The sequence below is a fragment of the Dreissena polymorpha genome, chromosome 14 (genome assembly GCF_020536995.1).
Source record: "Dreissena polymorpha isolate Duluth1 chromosome 14, UMN_Dpol_1.0, whole genome shotgun sequence".
Taxonomy (NCBI): domain Eukaryota; kingdom Metazoa; phylum Mollusca; class Bivalvia; order Myida; family Dreissenidae; genus Dreissena; species Dreissena polymorpha.
The window spans coordinates 13,305,851-13,325,689 of NC_068368.1; the positions used below are offsets into that span (position 1 = coordinate 13,305,851).

General features: G+C 37.4%; 1 pseudogene; it reads left to right on the forward strand.

Annotated features, from left to right (window-relative positions):
- The window catches only part of LOC127857182 (myosin heavy chain, striated muscle-like), a 19,941-nt pseudogene extending 816 nt beyond the window's left edge, over nt 1–19,125 (forward strand).
- Nucleotides 19,126–19,839: the final 714 nt, after the last annotated feature.

The following is a 19,839-nucleotide window of genomic DNA, read 5'->3' on the forward strand; positions in this document are numbered from 1 at the left end:
CCAAAACGATAGAACTATTAACGTGGATGTTTTATCAATTCAACATGGTTATTTGACCTTTTTGTATGTTTACAATTTCCCCCGTCCACCCTTTCCGTTTTTAGGCGAATTATAATTTCGAATACAATAACGCATATTTTGAACATTAACATTATCGGATATAAATATGTCGGATAGATTTTTGCGCACTAGTCGGACAAGCACTAAATCGGATATGTTTACTTCGCAGAACAAGACGTTCCAGAAGGACCTCCTTCAGCAGGTGAACCCGCCCAAGTTCGAGCAGTGTGACGACATGGCCAACATGACCTACCTGAACGAGGCCTCTGTGCTTAACAATCTCCGTGGTCGTTACGTCAACGGTTTCATCTACGTAAGTGATGCTAGTTTTTAAAAATAATCGCAATACTTTGAAAATTGGTATAAAATGCTTGAACGTACAGTGGCTAAATGTTTAAAATGCAAACAACTTAGAAACAGACATGTTCATTTTAAATGTACTATTAATTCAGTTTAAGTCGCCTTTCTCAATAGTAATCCTACATTCAAAATCACCCATTTGTGTAACAAAATGAGCGTTGGTAATAGATTTTAATGCCTTTCATATTTGTCCATACACGCCATTACAAACAAATGAGCCGTGTTCTGTGAAAATGGGTTTAATTCATGTGCGTAAAGTGTCGTCCCAGATTAGCTTGTGCAGTCCACACAGGTTTATCAGGGACAACACTTTCCGCCATATCTAGATTTTTGCTACGAAGATACTTTCTGTGAATAGAAAGTACCATAAGAGCGGAAAGTGTCGTCCCTGATAAGCCTGTGCGGATTGCACAGGCTAATCTGAGACGACACTTTACGCACATGCAGTAAACCCCATTTTTACAGATCACGGCTCAAATATCCTTTTAATTTGTTTGAAAATTTCACCTTTGAGTCTTCCATTAATTATGCCTATGGATTGTCCTGCAGTCGTACTCTGGTCTGTTCTGCGTGGCGGTGAACCCCTACCGTCGTCTGCCGATCTAGGTTGACTCAATCATTGCCAAGTACCGCGGCAAGAGGAAGATGGAGATGCCACCACACTTGTTCGCCGTCGCCGACAACGCTTTCCAGAACATGTTGCAGGGTAAGTAACTCGATACGGTGTATTTTTTTAGGAAAGACTCAGTTGTTTCCCATTACACGCTAGTTACAACGATCAAATTTTGTTTCATTATGATGGAGTACGTTTTTCTTATCATATCATTTTTCTTATATAATTATGTTTTCATTAGGCACAACCAAATGATTAATTTTCTTTCCTCAAATTGACTTCCGATAAAACACGTAGATCTATGTATATACAAATGCGTCCCTATTGATCGACATGTATACATAAATATACTTACCCTAATGTTAGGTTTTTAGGGAAACTAGAATTTTTCTCTAACTGGGTATATATTATTTGCACGAATAAACAAATAACTTTTTAATATTCTCTCAAATAACTTTTTTTTTCAAAAAACGATTTGACTATTGTGGCACTACAGTCCATAAGTAATTATGAAAAAGGGCATCATATAGTCATTTTGGCGATTACAGAACCAAATCGTTCTTACAGTATTACTAATTTACCGTGATCTCGATATTTCGTTAGTCAATTTATGCTGTGTGTTTGATGTACATATTCTAAATGGAAGATTCGCGAACGAAAAGGAAGGCCATTTCACATGTGTTTCAAACGAAGGGGCAAGTGTTGTAGATTACATGATTGCTTCATCAGAGTTATTTTCGAGAATTATTGACTTCAAAGTACTTGACCGCTCAGAATCTGATCATTTTCCAATTAACTGTCGAATAAACTTGGAACACATAAATAACAACCGCAATGTTTTTGGTAATAATAAAAAGTTTCGCGCGTAAATAAATACAACTGGCAAGAAAGATTTGCTGATGTCTTTCGCGTTAATATAAAAACGCTCTTAAATGAAAATTGTTATATAATAATGAATCTCATTACTACAAATATTGAAGCGGCGATTGACAAAATTAACGCTGTATACTATGAGGCAGGCAAAAATATGCTTTTATTACCAAACTACAAACGATCATTACAGCAACTTTGGTGGGATGAACAATGTGATAATCTTAAGAAACAAAAATACACATATTTACGAAAATTTCGAGCTTTAAATTTACCATCTGATCTGAATGAGTATAAGGATCGCAGAAATATATTTAAAAATTATTGCAATGCTAAAATGTTTGAGTTACAAAAAAAAATAGAGCGGAACTACTCCAGAATCGAAAAAATCCGAATTTCTTGTGGAAAAAGAATTAAGCAAGCTAAACCGCAACAAAACATTACTACTAGTATCGAGGCCAATGAATGGCACGACTATTTTCGTAGTTTATTATACAGCGATCAAGCGCCGTGCATTGTTATAAACAATAACGCAGATGTCATAAACGATGATGTGATTTCGTTAAATGAGCCCTTTACACTCGCAGAAGTCGAATTTCAAATCCGTAATTCAATAAATAATAAAAGCAGTGGCATCGATGGAATACCAGCTGAGTTTTATAAAAATTCATTAAACAATATAACACCCTTCTTAGTATTACTTTTTAATCGAATTTTTGATTCTGGTTATTTTCCTAAAACTTGGGGTCAGAGTATAATATGTCCAATACACAAATCTGGACCTACTCATATTCTTGGAAATTACCGTGGAATCTCTTTAACTAATATAATGTACACCATATTTGCCGGTATATTAAATAAACGATTATATGAATGGGCGGAAGGAAACAACAAATTTGATGAATCCCAAGCAAGTTTTCGGGCCGGCTATTCAGCTATAGATAAGGTTTTTTGCCTTCAAGCGATGGCTCAAAAATATTTGTCAAAAAAAGGGGGGGGGTAGATTCTATTGCTTATATATAGGCTTTAGAAAGGCATTCGATAAAATAAACCACAATGTAATGTTTCAAGCACTTACCAAAAAGGGAATTAAAGGTAAATTCATTGACGTATTGAAAAATATGTATAGGTCTCTCTTTTCCTGCGTTAAAGTACATAATACAACCGACACTAATTCTGCGGCGAAGTATAGAACCAATTGTCAAATTACTATATCAGAGTTTTTTTCAATGTAATATTGACACCCGTCAGGGTGACAAGACCAGTTCTACCATATTTGCTCTATTTATAGATGAATTATCAGTTATGCTACGTAAACATGTGGGTCAGGAATTTTTATTTCAAATGAAATACCTGACATTTTATGTCTCATGTTTGCAGACGATATTGCTAGCTGTGCGGAAACGACCTTTAAACTTCAACAACAGTTAAACGTTGTTGATCAATTTTGCATTAATACTGGAATGGAGATTAATTTAGATAAAACTGAAAATATTGTTATTAGAAATGGCGGACTTATAAGAAATTACAAGCCCTGGACATATCGGGTTACGAAATTAAATACAACTTCCGCTTATAAATACATGGGATTATTGTTTACACCCAAATAATCGTGGAACGCGGCGCAAGAAAAACTAAGTTCACAAGCTCAAAAAGCAATATTCTCAATTTATAGTTATAAGGGGGCTTTTGGAAACTTCCCTATTAAAGAACTCTTTTTACTTTTTGATAACATGGATAAGGCCAATATTGTGTTATGGCTCACAGATATGGGGATATGAATATGTAAATGCCATTGAAACTGTCCAAAATTATTTTGTAAACGCATTTTGCATGTAAGGAAAAATACTAATACTTGTATCGCCCTTGGCGAATGTGGCCGACTACCCTTATCTGTTTCATATTTTGTTAATTGCATTAAATATTGGTGGAAACTGTTAATGATGCCTAATAACAGATTTCCTAAACAATGCTATAATATGTTCATATCAATAGATAACGCCGGGCGTACTTGCTGGACATCACATGTAAAATCTTTAATATTTAGATATGGTTTCGGATTCGTCTGAATCTCTCAGGTTATTGGCAACGTAGACTTATTAGTGCGTAATTTTCGTCAGCGTATAGTTGATTGCGTCACACAAAATTGGCACAGTGACATAAACAATGCATCTAGAGGTAACAATTATAAGAACTATAAATCTCTACTTAACACCGAAAGATATTTGCAGTTGGAAATTCCGCTAAAATATCAGATAGCCTTTGCCAAGTTTAGATGCTCCAATCACAAATTAATTATTGAAATTGGTAGGCAGTTGCATCTTGAATATAATTTGAGAATTTGTTATGTTTGTTTTATCGAGAAACATTTATTTATTATTGATTGTGAATACCATGCGTTTTTTTCAATGTAGTTAATATGACGTTGTCCGTAGAGAATTTCTATATAACTGGTATATGGGTGGAAATTCTGTACATGACTTTTATAATCTGATGAGCAAAACAGATAATGACACACTATTGAAATTATGATTGTATGTGTATCATCTTTTGAACAATATTGAATAGCTGATATATTTTTAAAGTAACATAAACACAATGTAATATGTTGACATATTTAAGTATTAAGATGATGTGTATAATCTTTTGAACAAAATTGAATAAGCTGATATAGTTTTAATGTAACATTAACACTATGTAATATGTTGACATATTTTAGTATTAAGATGATGTGTTCGCAACTACAAACATGTGTTATATTTTATATCAAATACTGTGTATTTTGGGCCAACGGCCTTTATTTACTTAATAAACTGAGTTGAGTTGATATTTCGTATGTTCTATTTACACGAAGCTTTTTGCATTCATTTATTTCATATAATAAATAAAACATGCAGTCTCAGCTTAATCGATGTTGCTAAGCATTAGCATATGATCACGGCGCGCGAGCCAGGATGACGTCATTAGTTCCTCGCTCATTTGGCACACTTCTGATCGCCATTCATGAGACATGTAGCAAAAGTTATTCCTTTGAAAAACACACACAAACAAACACGCTTCACGATCCGCAGTATAAGAATAATTAGAACGAGCGATGTAGACCTTTCAGCAATGATACAAACTTACAACGCCATTAACGCTAATTACCGCCACGTGTCAGCGATATCTTGTGGTAGTAAAGAACGCCCTTGTGATGTAACAATAATCATCCCTTACATCAATAATCATCCAAACACTTTTTGCCTTATTTGCTAAGTACGGTACCCTTGATTTATATAATCACATGCAACGCAAATCACCCTTGTCAATGCAATTGAACAATTTCAGAGCAACATGTGATTTTAATAAAATAATATTGAGTTAGGCGAAATTAAACTTATGTTGTTGTTTTTTCTTTCAAGACCGCGAAAACCAGTCCTGTTTGATTACGTAAGTATCTTTCATGCTTTTAAAAAAAAGATTAAACCGAACGTGAAAATCTACGTTTTCTCGGTGAATTACAGTTTGAGTCAAGATTTTTTATACTAAGAAATATTAACAACGCGGTTGAATTACGTGCGCTACCAAACAACGGCTAATTTTGTTGATAAATTGAGTCGTGTTCTGAGAAAACTAGGGATAATGCATGTGCGTAATGTGTCGTCCCAGATTAGTCTGTGCAGTCCGCACAGGCTAATCAGGGACGACACTTTCTGCTTTGATGACATTTTTCGTTTAAATGAAGTCTCTTCTTAGCAAAAATCCATTTTATGCGGAAAGTGTCGTCCCTGATAAGCCTTTGCGGACTGCACTGGCTAATCTGTGATGACACTTTACGCACATGCATTAAGCCCAGTTTTCTCAGAACGCGACTCCATTGTCATTCAAATTGCCAAACGCCATCCCCGTCCTGAACGCGTCATGTCAACCGTGTTTGTTCCCCATAAACATGATGATTATTTATTAGTTTGTCACTCACTTATGAATGTATTACCCGACAGTGGCGAGTCTTGTGCCGGTAAGACTGAGAACACCAAGAAGATCATCATGTACACCGCCAAGGTCGCCGCCGCCCAGCAGAAACAATCCGGCGAGGAGCACACGGATTCCAAGAAGGTAACAACAACAGCATCATTTTTGTTATGAGCAACTCTTTTATTTACATGATCGCTACGTGATATTCCTTTAATTACATGTTCGTTATGAATTGCTCATACAAACGAGTTTGAAATGAGATATTAAATTAATTACGTAATCGATATGCACTATTTCTGTAAGTTCGACGAACTATGCTCAATATCTTTAATTGCCTGTTTGCTGTGCAATATTCATCCATTTACGTGATGGCATCGAGATTGTCATTTAAGTACGTGTTCTCATCAAACTATTCCTTTAATGACTGTATTTGCGCAGAAATATATGTTTCCTCACTCTCTTAGGTAACAACAATATCAATTAAAAACACTATTAGCAACAGGAACGGTTTTTCATGATGCGCTTTACGTTTTTTGCAAGCTTATACTGTATTCCTTAACTTAATTCCTCTAATTGCCTTTAATTACTTTGAGATATTCATTCAATTACGTGTTCGCCATGACAGTTTCATGGAATGGCGTATGTCTATGTGAGATATTCCTTTATTAGAACATGTCCGTTTTCTGTTCTGATCTAAGGCTCGCTGGAGGATCAAATTGTGCAGGCCAACCCTGTCCTCGAGGCGTACGGTAACGCCAAGACCACCCGTAACAACAACTCCTTCGAGATTCGTAAGTGTCACGCGTTACCTTGATATAAATCGGCCCTTTCCCATACCACTCTCTAACATTATACCTATATACATAAACCTAGATAAATAAACAAAACGGACATAACTTAACATGCCGCGAGATTAATATCTGGTAATTTTAAGCCGAAATTATGTGTTTTTTAAATGAAAGTTCCAGGTTTGCTAATATTTTTGAACACTGTGAGGGAACCTGAATTAAACCAATTATATTATCTGCATCATGTTGATGTTTTACAGAGACATGATAATATTTCTTTTATATATTTTATATTATTAATATCATGCGTGTTCGTGAAGTATATATATTGTATACTATGTACCGGTATGATAACCTACTACATCCCTCCCTATATGTACCGGTATGATAACCTACTACATCCCTCCCTATATGTACCGGTATGATAACCTACTACATCCCTCCCTATTTTGACTGTTTAAACGCCTAAAATTCCTACTACTATAGACTGAAGCCCATTTTTCAAAATACAACTTCCGAAAAAAGTAATCGACTAAGTTTATACTCCACCCATTCCGTTGAAGTGTTTTTAGGTACGTTTTATCATTATTATCCTAGTCCAGCCATTCGTACATCCTTCAACAGTTTCACATCTAAACGTATTGCATTTCGTGAATTGCACCAATATTGTAGACAGATGCCATGTCATATATCAGTGATTTGAAAAGATTCATGCGTCCAGGTGAAATTTCAATTTATTAACATTTTGTGTGTGGTAATAGTTAAGGTTTTGTTGAAGAGATTTCATTGAATGAGTTCACAATTCTAACTGGTGCGCTTGTTGATCGCTATGATTTGCGAAATGCATAGCGGTTACAAAGCGAGAAATCCAATACATTCGATACATTCCTATTCCTAGCAACGCACACGAGGCTGCACGTATCGCTAGTGTTCTCGGTGCTCGTGAGTGTACACACGTGGCACGTAAGTACAGGTGTAACACGTTGTGACGATGTTGTTAGCTGTTCAAAAGATGTGTTCATAACGTTTGTGTTGTAGATGAGCTTTATTCGTCTGCTTTCAATGTAAAATTACTTGAATGGTTTATTATGAATATTTATATTAACAATAATAATTAATTGATAATAATAATTACTATAATAACAATAACAATACTGACTTTCAATAATAATAATAATAATAATAATAATAATAATAATAATAATAATAATAATAATAATAATAATAATAATAGCAATAATAATAATAATGAGAAGTAGAAGAAGAAGAATAAGAAGAAGAAAAAGGAAAGAAATAATATTAATAATAATATAATTCAAGTTACTTTGTTGTTGTTTCAATTGTTGTATTAATTCTTCTAATTATTATTTTCTCGAACTGGAAAATTACAAAGTTATAATATTATTTACATAAATACACGTAATTAATGTCGCTAATTGACCTTCAATATTCTCCAAGGTAAATTCATCCGTATCCACTTCGGACCTTCGGGAAAGATCGCCGATGCTGATATCGAGCATTGCGAGTTCATTTTGAAAATCTTATTAGTAATTTATTGTAAAATGTTTGTATTAAATGAGATATACACTGTTTGGTTTCCTTTAGAATGGCATTCGTAGTGGCAGCCAGAACAAGATTTGAACGATTAGTAATTGCATAAATGGCCCTAATAAAACAATAAGTTCAATGTCAATTTTGGCGCTTAAGAAGAGGCACGTTGAGAGATTTAAAGCTTAAATGAGTCTTTTTTTTGCTCACGTGCTTCATGCCATTTAATAGACGGATTAATTTAAAACAAGTTTAAGAAAAGTAACACTTGCAATTGGAAAGTACTATTGTCATAATGCTAACATTTAAAAAAGTTCTAACCATGCACAAGAAAAAAACTGCATTGATTCAAAACCTTCATACTATTTTATTTCTGTTGTTTATGTCTTTCTTACGAGACCAGTGTACCTTTTACAGACCTCCTAGAAAAGTCACGTGTGACTTACCAGCAGTCGGCAGAGAACAACTACCACATTTTCTATCAGATGCTCACCAATGTGTATCCCAAGTACCATGGTAAAAACCTTCCTGTTTTGTCCTGAGTTCTTCGTACCGTCTGCACGCTAAAGAATAGCCCCCGTGGCGATGTCTTTTAACACGGCGTTACGGCGATGTGTTGTTTGTATTGTACGTAAATCCCATTTGTTTTAAGACTTGCTGGAAAAGTCTAGGGTGACCTACCAGCAACCAGCTGAACGCAATTACCACATTTTCTACCAGATAATGACACCCACTTTCCCAAAATGCACGGTATATATAGTTACAGTGCGATAAAACACCTTACATTCTATTAATGTGGTTTTCTTTTTGCCTAACATATTTTATTTCTTACGTAATGTCACGAAACAACTAAGAAAAAAAAACCGCCACACATTATTAAAACACGCCACAATAATAAACATCATGTCAAACTTCACTGTTCTGTTCTACAAAAAACAACAAACTAATGATGTTGAGTGTTAATTGAGTAAGTGTATTCAAGATAACTTCCATCTATCAATAATGAAACTTTCATCTATCAATAAAAAAACTTTCATCTATCAATATTTTTTCCTCACAGAACTTTGCCTTGTGACACCCGACCCCGGTCTGTATTCCTTCATCGACCAGGTAGTGCTGGTGGTGGACGGTATTGATGACACCGTGGAAATGAAGGCGACCGACGTACGTTCAAACGTTGCAGTGCGAATACTTACAAACTTATCTTTAAACACTGAATTTCTCCCTTTTATTAACACTTTATCTCGCTATTTAAAACTTAGTCTTACACAAACAAATATTCCTTTCTGACGACTTTTCTTTTATATTTTTTCACACATTGAATGAAAAGTGATTTTCGTTTTTTAAATAACTCGTAAAAGAGATGGATACGTCTACTGAAAACAAAACGGTCATATTTGGCATCTACATAGGCAGCTGACTGGTCTTTCAGATTTTAAACAAGATATGGTGGTTTCAAGGACTTCGTGCCATCTAAAAAAGCGCTGCATAATGTGTGTTGCAGGAAGCCTTCGACGTTCTCGGCTTCTCTCAGGATGAGAAGAACAGTCTGTACAAGTGCACCGCCGCCATCTTGCACTTCGGTGAGATGAAGTGGAAACAGAACCCCAGAGAGGAACAGGCCGAGGCCGACGGTACCACTGATAAGTGGATTCATAAACATTCTTTACACATGCCATTTAAAATACAGACTCAGTTTAATGGATTATTATTCAAACTTTAAATTAAACGCATTATATTAAAACAGAATGTTGTTACAATATGCATTTTAGCTACATAATTTATCTCTTCTTTGTTCAGAGGCAGAGAAGGTCGCCTTCCTTCTGGGCATAAACAGCGGTGACCTGCTCAAGGGTCTGCTGAAACCCAAGATCAAGGTCGGTACCGAGTTCGTCGTCCAGGGCCGTAACAAGGAGCAGGTCATCAACTCCGTTGCGCCCTGGCCAAGTCCTATACGACCGTATGTTCAACTGGCTAGTAAAGCGAGTCAACCAGACTCTAGACACAAATGCCAAGAGAAACTACTACATGGGTGTGCTCGACATTGCTGGTTTCGAAATCTTCGACGGAAGGACGATTACTCTTGAAAGAATTGTTTTTTATTGTTTAAGCTATGACATTTTGAGTTGCTTGTCCCAAACCCCACAACAAGTTTTCGTACGTTGCAGTAATACTGATTATGGATTATTTATGATTTTATCTACTAGTATATTCGAGATATATACTTTATGTATGTAAAATCAATTATTTAGTTAGTAATACAGGAAGGGTTCTCTACTTTACAGTTTAACAGCTTTGAGAAGCTGTGTATCAACTACACGAACGAGCGTCTACAGCAATTCTTCAACCATCACATGATCGTCCTCGAGCAGGAGGAGTACAAGAAGGAAGGCATCCAGTGGGAATTCATTGACTTCGGTATGGACCTGCAGGCCTGAATCGAACTCATCGAGAAGTTAAGCAAAATTTAACATCATTTTAAATTCATGTATTAGAAAAAGCATTATTATAATTTGTTTCGCAAACAATTTCGGGACGTAGATCACATGAAAAAATGAGCATACAACACCTTTAACACTTTCAACATTTAAGTCATATTGTCTGATATTTAAGTGATTGTGGGTACACAGTGCACAATCCACTACAATTGACAAGCGATAGACATCTAAGTTTACAAGTTGTCAATTTATATCTAGTTTTAGTATCCTATACTGAGGCATTGTTTACATATTTTAGGTACCATACAACATCTCTGGCTGGCTCGACAAGAACAAGGATCCACTGAACAAGACTGTCGTCGCTCTGCTCGGCGATTCAAAGGAACCAATTGTTGGTGTGCTCTTCGAGAAGCCTAAAGGTAACATTTGACATTAATGCATTGACAATTAATGTTTTAATGTACTTGACAATCTCTGTTCACGTTTCAGTTGTTTATGAGATTTTTTTTTCACATGTAATGATATAAGCATGAAGTAATAATTACTGAAACACGGTATTATTATTGTTTTTTTCCCTGTAGTAATAATAATATCAATTGTCTGGGGTTTTGTCATATATCATAAACATCATTACTGAGACACTGCATTGGGTTTTCCAGTTACTTCAGAACTATTATACTTGATAATAACAACAATATCAATAATCGAAGTCTACTGATACATGTCCTTTTCCGTATTGAAGAGGAAGCTGGTGGTGGCAAGAAGAAAGGCAAGTCCACCGCTTTCAGGACAATCTCTGCCCTCAACAGAGAATCATTGAACAAGCTCATTAAGAACTTGTACAACACTCACCCTCACTTCGTGCGTTGCATCATTCCCAACGAGTTAAAGACTCCTGGATTGATTGATGCTGGTCTTGTTCTCAATCAACTCCAGTGCAACGGTGTACTTGCGGGTATCCGTATCTGCAGAAAGGGATTCCCCAGCAGGGTCCTCTACGCTGAGTTCAAGCAGAGGTATTTTTAATTGATTTCTTTCACTTACAATTATTTTAGGTTACCAATTACGTACATTAAATCAGTACCTGTATTTACAAATCATGCTATTACTGATTACAGAGAGAGAACAAGATTTATGCATATATGGTATCTGTTCTAGATACTCCATTCTGGCTCCTAACGCAATCCTTACTGGGTTCGTAGACGGCAAGGTTGTGACCGAGAAGATCCTGACCGCCATCTAGGTCGACCCTAACGAGTACAAGATCGGAAGCACCAAAGTGTTTTTCAAGGCCGGTGTCATGGGTAACATTGAAGACATGCGCGATGCGCGTCTATCCGGAATCGTTTCACTTTTACAGGCCCACATTAGAGGCTATCTCATGGCCAAAACAGTGCAAGAAACTGAAAGACCAGAGGACCGCCCTGGCCATGATCCAGAGAAACATCAGGAAATGGATGGTGCTAAGGAACTGGCAGTGGTGGAAACTGTACACCAAGGTCAAGTCTCTCCTCAACGCTGCTCGTGCTGAAGACGAGGTGAAGAAGGCGGAAGAAGAGTTTGCCAAGTCCAAAGAAGAGCTCGCCAAGGTCGAGAAGATCAAGAAAGAACTCGAAGAACGCTGCGTTAAGCTACAGAGAGAAAAGGAGGATGCTGTTCTTCAGCTTGCAGCTGAGGGCGATACCCTCGGTGATATGGAGGAAACCATTGAGAATCTCACCAAGCAGAAGTTCGAGTATGAGGCCCAGATAAAGGAAATGGAAAGTAGGATGACTGAGGAAGAAGGAAACGCTGGAAAGCTCAGTGCCCAGAAACAAGAACTGGAGGCCCTTGCTGCCGAGCGGAATGAGAATATAACAGGTCTTGAATATTCGCTGAGCACGACCGTCAGGTATAACCATCAAGGAATACTTTATAACGAAACAGCTTTTAAATTTGAATTACAATGATCGTAATAGTAAAATACATGAATTAATTATAATCTGTAAAAGTTTTGATAGTTATTTCGGCTTTTATATTTTTATGTATTTAAATGTATTTTGCTCCTATCCAGTACTTTAAAATTGGAAAATAATTATATGCATGCTAAAGATTGGCCTATACATAATTTAAAGTACAACTTTTCATTTGATTGTATTTTGTTGTGATTTAAAATTTCAGGTGAAGGACAACCAGATCAAGACATTGCAGGGAGAGATGTCCCAGCAGGACGAGCAGATTGGTAAGCTAATGAAGGAGAAGAAGGCACTTGAAAATACCGTCAAGAAGACTCAGGACGCTCTGAAGGCTGAGAAGGAGGGCAGCATCAAGAAGAACTTATTTCTTTATACAAGCCTTTCGAAACGACCATTGAACTCTTTACCTTTGTTGCTCTTCTATCTAAATGTATTGATATATGCAGCGCCTTTTGATCAATACAGTTCAATTTTCTAAGAAGAGCATTATCGATGTAATCAACGATTATGTTACTTTAAATTTCAAACTTAATAAAATGAAAATGAACTTTCGTATATTTCTGGCAAATCAAATATATACACAGCTTTATTTAAACATGATGTTATATTAATAAAAAGCATGAAATAACAATAATTATTTTGTGCTCCAGAAAGGAGACAGAGATTAAGAACCTGAGCCAGAAACTGGAAGAGGAGCAGGGCCTTGTAGCTCAACTCCAGAAAAAGATCAGGGATCTTCAGGCCCGAATTGAAGAACTCAAGGAAGAGCTCGAGGCTGAAAGGCAGGCCAGGGCAAAGGCAGCGCGCGAAAGCGAAGAACGACCTTGCCAGGGAACTGGAAGAATTGGCCGAGGCCCTTGATGAGCAAGGAGGTCAGACAGCCGCCCAGGTTGAGCTCAATAAGAAGCGGGAAGCCGAGGTGCAGAAGCTGCGTTGCGATCTGGAGGAACAGAGTCTGTTTGCTGCTGTATGAGTCCGCCATTGCCGCTCTCCGCAAGAAGGCTCAGGACGCCAGTAATAAGATGGCCGACCAGATCGACCAGCTGCAGAAGGTCAAGTCCAAGTAAATCAAGTGGTCTTACTAAATATTAGAACTTATTGCACGATCATCTGAATTGCTACTAATGTAGTACATTAATAATGTAGAACAATATTGTCGGTTCTATTATTTGTTCATTATACTAATTTGATGTAAACTTGTCGCAAATTCGCGCTTGTTACCTTAAACCGATGTACAGAATGGCAGATTTAATTGATCTGAAAACGGATCACTGCAGTTGTGTTTGAAGTAAATGATGAAGCTTATATAATGCGTTGGTTCATCGATTATAGGGTCGAAACAGAAAAGGCCCAGCTGAAATCTGAAATTGCTGATCTTCAAGACCAGGCCGTCAACGTCTCTAAGAAAGGGTAAGTATAATTTAGAGGTTTTGAACCGAAAAAAACGTTTCAAATGATATAAAATTGCATTAAAACGTTCAGCGTGATAAAATATGGTATCAATATACATGTACTCTCGACGTCAATTGAATTATTATCTTTAGCTTACATTTCTTTTATTGGGTATGTCTGACAAGATGAGCAAACAAGTGGAGGCCCAGATCTCCGATCTGAACAACCAGCTCGACGAAATCTCTCGCAATATCCAGGAACTGAACGCCACCAAGAGCCGCCTCATGGCCGACAATGCCGATATTGTTCGCCTGCTCGAGGAGGCCGAGAGCCGCATCCAGGCCCTTAACAGAGAGCGCTCCACTCTGCTTTCTCTACTGGAGGAAGCTAAGCGCAATGTTGATGATGAGATAAGGGTACGAGTAATACAAATACTTGACATGCAATTGCTCCCCTCAAACCTTGAACATTTTCAAATGGCTATTAGATATCTGAGGTATTGGTATTTATCTGACGCACTGTTGTGATAACAAAACATTTAATAGTTAAGTATTTTATTAACGCAGGCTCGCCAAAAACTCGCTGGTGAGCTGCGCAACGCATTGGCCGACATGGACGCTCTTCGTGAACAGCTAGAAGAGGAATCCGATGCAAAGACTGACCTCTAGAGACAGCTGTCACGCGCCAACGCAGATGCAAACGCCTGGCGCGTCAAGTACGAGAGCGAAGGCATGGCTCGCGCTGAGGAACTGGAAGAAACCAGACGCAAACTTTCTGCCAAGCTCCAGGAAACCGAGTCCGCTCTCAACGCGGCTAACAACAAGATCAGCGGTTGAGAAGAATCGCAGCCGTATCCAGATGGAGCTGGAGAAGGCTGTAGTGAACTCGGACAGGGCCGGCGCTGCTGTTACTGCTCTTGAGAAAAGAAACCACAGCTTTGACAAGGTCATCGCCGATTGGCAGCTCAAGGTTCGCTCCCTGCAGTCCGAGCTTGAGAACGCACAGAAAGAGTCCCGCAGCTACTCGGCTGAACTGTTTCGCGTGAAGACTCAGTACGAAGAGGTCATCGTTACTGTTGACTCTCTCAGGAGAGAGAACAGTAACCTGTCACGTTAGCTTTTTTGGATGACTTTAATCTTATTTTCATTTATAATAATTATTGTAATCAAACTTCAGTTTAAGATTGTGTTAGTAAATACGGGCCTAGAAAACCGTTCCGATTCTTATTAAGTCATTATTTAGTGCGAGGTTAAGACATTTGCAAGGTACACCTTTGAAAGAAACAATATAAGCACGTTGTGTATGCAATAATAGGATTTAACAGTTCAATGGAAAAAGACATATTCCAACACTAAAGCATGAAGTTTGAAGCAAGTGATTATATTAAAGAAAATCTCTTTCCAGCTGAAATTTCCGACGTCACCGATCAGCTATCAGAGGGAGGCAGAAGCGTGCATGAGGTGGACAAGACCCGCCGCCGTCTTGAGATGGAGAAACAGGAACTGCAGGCCGCGTTGGAAGTGGCCGAGTCCACTCTGGAGCAAGAAGAGGCCAAGGTAGCCCGTGCTCAACTCGAAATCACTTCCATCCGGTCTGAGATCGACAGACGCATTGCTGAGAAGGAAGAAGAGTTCGAAACACACAAGGTGTGCATTTGTTAAAATGTATTTATACTTCGACTGTTATGACTTTTTACAACAAATATTGAAATAAGTTTGTTATAATCATTATTTTATTGCTTTTTCGTAATGTAAACAAATATTTAAAAACAAAACATCGTACAAACGGTGTATCAGTATTTCTTTATTATATGATGTAAACTGTACTTTACTAAATTTGATTATAACTTTAATAAATAATCATAAACGTCTTTCCAGACGCAACAACGCCCGCGCCCTTGAATAAATGCAGGCCACACTCGAGGCTGAAAGCAAGGGCATGGCCGAAGCCCAGAGGGCCCGTAAGAAGTTGGGGTCTGACATCAATGAGCTTGAGGCTGCTCTGGATGCGGCTAACCGTGCTCGGGCCGATATGGAGAAGAACGCCAAACGAGTCCAAGAGCAGGCACGCGAATTCCAGTCTGCTATTGACGAGGAACGCCGCAAGATTTTCGAGGCTCTTGAGAACGTTTCCACCGCTGAGCGCCGCGTGACCGTTGTCATGAACGAGTGCGTCTAGATCCGTTCTGCTCTAGAGTCGGCCGAGAGGGCACGCAAAGCCGCCGAAAGCGAGTTGGTTGAGACCAGCGACCGTGTCAACGAGTTGAACTCGCAGATGCAGAGCCTTGCAAGCTCCAAGAAAAGGCTGGAAGCCGACATCAGCGCCATGTCCGCCGACCTTGAGGAGATGAGCAGCGAGGTTCGCCGTGCCGATGATACTTGCAAGAAGATGACTATTGACACAAACCGCCTGGTTGATGAGCTGAGATCCGAGAAGGAACACTCTTCTCAGCTCGAGAAAATCCACAGAAGCATTGAGACCGAACTCCGTGAGGTAACACTTCGCCTCAGCGAGGCCGAGTCTAAGGGTCTGAAGGGAGGCAAGTCCTTTATCACTAAGCTGGAGACGAGAATCGTCGAGCTTGAGAACGAGCTGGACGCCTAACAGAGGCGCCACGCTGAGACTCAGAAGAACGCCCGTAAGGCCGATCGCCGTCTGAAAGAGCTCGCCTTCCAGGTTGACGAGGACAGGAAGAACCAGGATCGCCTTCAGGAGCTGATCGACAAACTCCAGAACAAGATCAAGACCTACAAGCGCATGGCAGAGGAAGCCGTAAGTAGCCTTGGAAATGATATACTTCAATAATTCAGCTTGATTTCATCAAAATTGTGCTTGCTTAAATCAAAATAATTAATATGTGATTTCTGCATGGACAAGGTGTGTTCAGATTGTTTTAAAACCATAGATCAACCGCGTTACTGTGGTTTCAGGAGGAGGTGGCCGCCATTAACCTTGCTAAGTACCGCAAGGTCACTGACGAGCTTGAGAACACACAGGATCGCGCAAACTACGCCGAGAACTCACTTCTAAAGGCCCGCCTCACGCAGCGCAGCCAGTCCGCCTCTCGCGCTACTGGCAGCAGCACCACTGTGGTAAGTGCCTTTCAGTAGTATATTTATGGTATTTCTGATGTATAAATATTTTAAGTTATTAGATGAGATAATTTCTAAGAAAAAAAGAGCGTTAAGTGGTTTTGACATGGTAAATTAATAGAGATGAGAGTATTTCTAAGAAATAAAGAGCGTATAGTGGTTTTGACAAGGTAAATTAATAATAAATAATTTACCATGTCAAAACCACTTAACGCTCTTTATTTCTTAGAAATTATCTCATCTCGTAACTTAAAATGTTAACAATTATACACTCAATGTAGATAACAAAGAAGCCATCTGAGATGGTATTTTTATTTTATCCTGTATTAATGAAATATGTGCGAGTATCACAAACGTGCTGCATAAAGTGAAGCGTCATTCAGTTGCTTGATATTAACTCTTTACCACTTAGATACGTATTTAACCCTTTACAACTTAGATACGTATTTAACCCTTTACCACTTAGATACGTATTTAACCCTTTACAACTTAGATACGTATTTAACCCTTTACAAATTAGATACGTATTTAACCCTTTACAACTTAGATACGTATCTAACCCTTTACAACTTAGATACGTATTTAACCATTTACAAATTAGATACGTATTTAACCCTTTACAACTTAGATACGTATTTAACCCTTTACAACTTAGATACGTATTTAACCATTTACAAATTAGATACGTATTTAACCCTTTACAACTTAGATACGTATCTAACCCTTTACATCTTAGATAGGTATTTAACCCTTTACAACTTAGATACGTATTTAACCCTTTACCACTTAGAAACGTATTGAAACAATTGGATGTTTGTTTGCATGTGAGAAAGAAGGTGGCCATTAAGGAAATGTAAACCACGTGACTCGACCGTGTGACGACGACGGACAGATTAACGGGTGTGTATGATGTTTAAAATACCAAGTGAATATTTCAGGCTGTATATTCAATAGTCGAACATTGTTCATATTCGTTTTTAAATATAATAACACACCCATGTCGTCTGTAAAATGAATACATGAAATAGACCTAAACGTTTTTACTTTTAATACACAAGAATTAAAAAAATGATTGACTTGCAGTATGTTGTCTGTTTTAAGAAGATCTGAAAACAATTCTCTTACAAGTAGCAATCATTATTAGGGTTATATTATGAAAACCATACTGAGAGCGCATGCGTCAGAAAATTACCATAGTAACGTTGAACAATCTTTACTCTTTAACATCTCTTACACTGTCTTAAATTTTACAATAGTCGCTACAATTGGGTTGAGACCATGCTTAAAATATATAAATAAATATTCAAATGTTACTATAATTACCGGTTGTATTTATTATGTTCAATTTAAGTAAATTGTCGAGTTAACCGAACGAAAATATTTATATATATTTTCTTTTCGTTTTTCAGACAAACGATTTTCTTCACCACAGCTTTCCGTACAATTTCTTTTTCTTCAATCCAGCAAGCGAGGGTGAAAGTTCACGTATATTGCGTGATCTAGTACAAGTATGGAGTGCCAACCTTGTCAACATCTTCATAAACAGTAAAAAAGATGGTTTAGAATGGAAACAATTACTATACGTGCATAAATGAACTATACACTTGCTTCAACTTCGCAGACCTGTTGTTAGTTTGTCCATATCTTTATTTGTCTTGATTGGGGCTATGAAACTAGACATTACAATTACATAAACCTGTGCCTGAAATATATTGCTCTGAAAAAGACGGTTATCTCGATATTGACAAAAGTGACATCGTTCTGCGATTGTGGAAAATATTTGAAACACAAACAATTGTAATGAAGTATAAAACCGCGTTTTTATCAAATCCCTACAGTGGCAGTTTTATCAGATTGCCATGTGTATGATCCCTCGCTGAACTGGATAGAAACATATGATGACACAAAAATGGGAAACCTCAAACACATGTATTTATACTTTATTTATTAGCTATTTATTAACTCGCCTATTTATTATAACATCACACGTGAACAATTGTTTATCTGTTTCTATTTCATATTGAACATTTATCCGATTAAACTGCAAGACCGTAATAGATATTTGTCATTTCTGGTGTTTAGCCTGCTCGACATGGACGATTTTATGACTTAAACTATTGCGTATAATGTTAATATATACATTTAAATATACTGGATTTGTATATACTTGTTTATATTCTGGTATAAGCGCACGTGACTTCTGTACAGTAAATAGCATGATATACAATCATGGTGAATATTGGCTTGATATTCTAGACACAACATAAGGCGCATCAATGTTGGATGCAACCGGCATCAAACGCATTTTTCCCGACTTTGTACAGAGAAAGACAGTGAGATGTAATTCTCAAGCATACTTTCACTTATTATTGAATGTCCCTGGTAAATCAAATTATAGCAATCACACAAAGTTTATCAAATTATAGCAATCAAACAAAGTTTATCAAATTATAGCAATCACTTAAAGTTTATCAAATTATAGCAATCACACAAAGTTTATCAAATTATAGCAATCACTCAAAGTTTATCATATTATAGAGATCACACAAACAAGAACAACGAAAAGAACACACGGCTTTATCAAATACTTCCTGACTATAATGCCAGAACTAAATAAATGGTCAATATTTAAACAGTTATGGAATGTTAAGCATAATTATGCTCGCAAACAGGTATACACAAACAAGATTTAAATGATACAAAATTACGATTAAGAACGCAATTAAAATAAATCCATTTATGTACAGTGGTGGAGTGATGAATACAAAG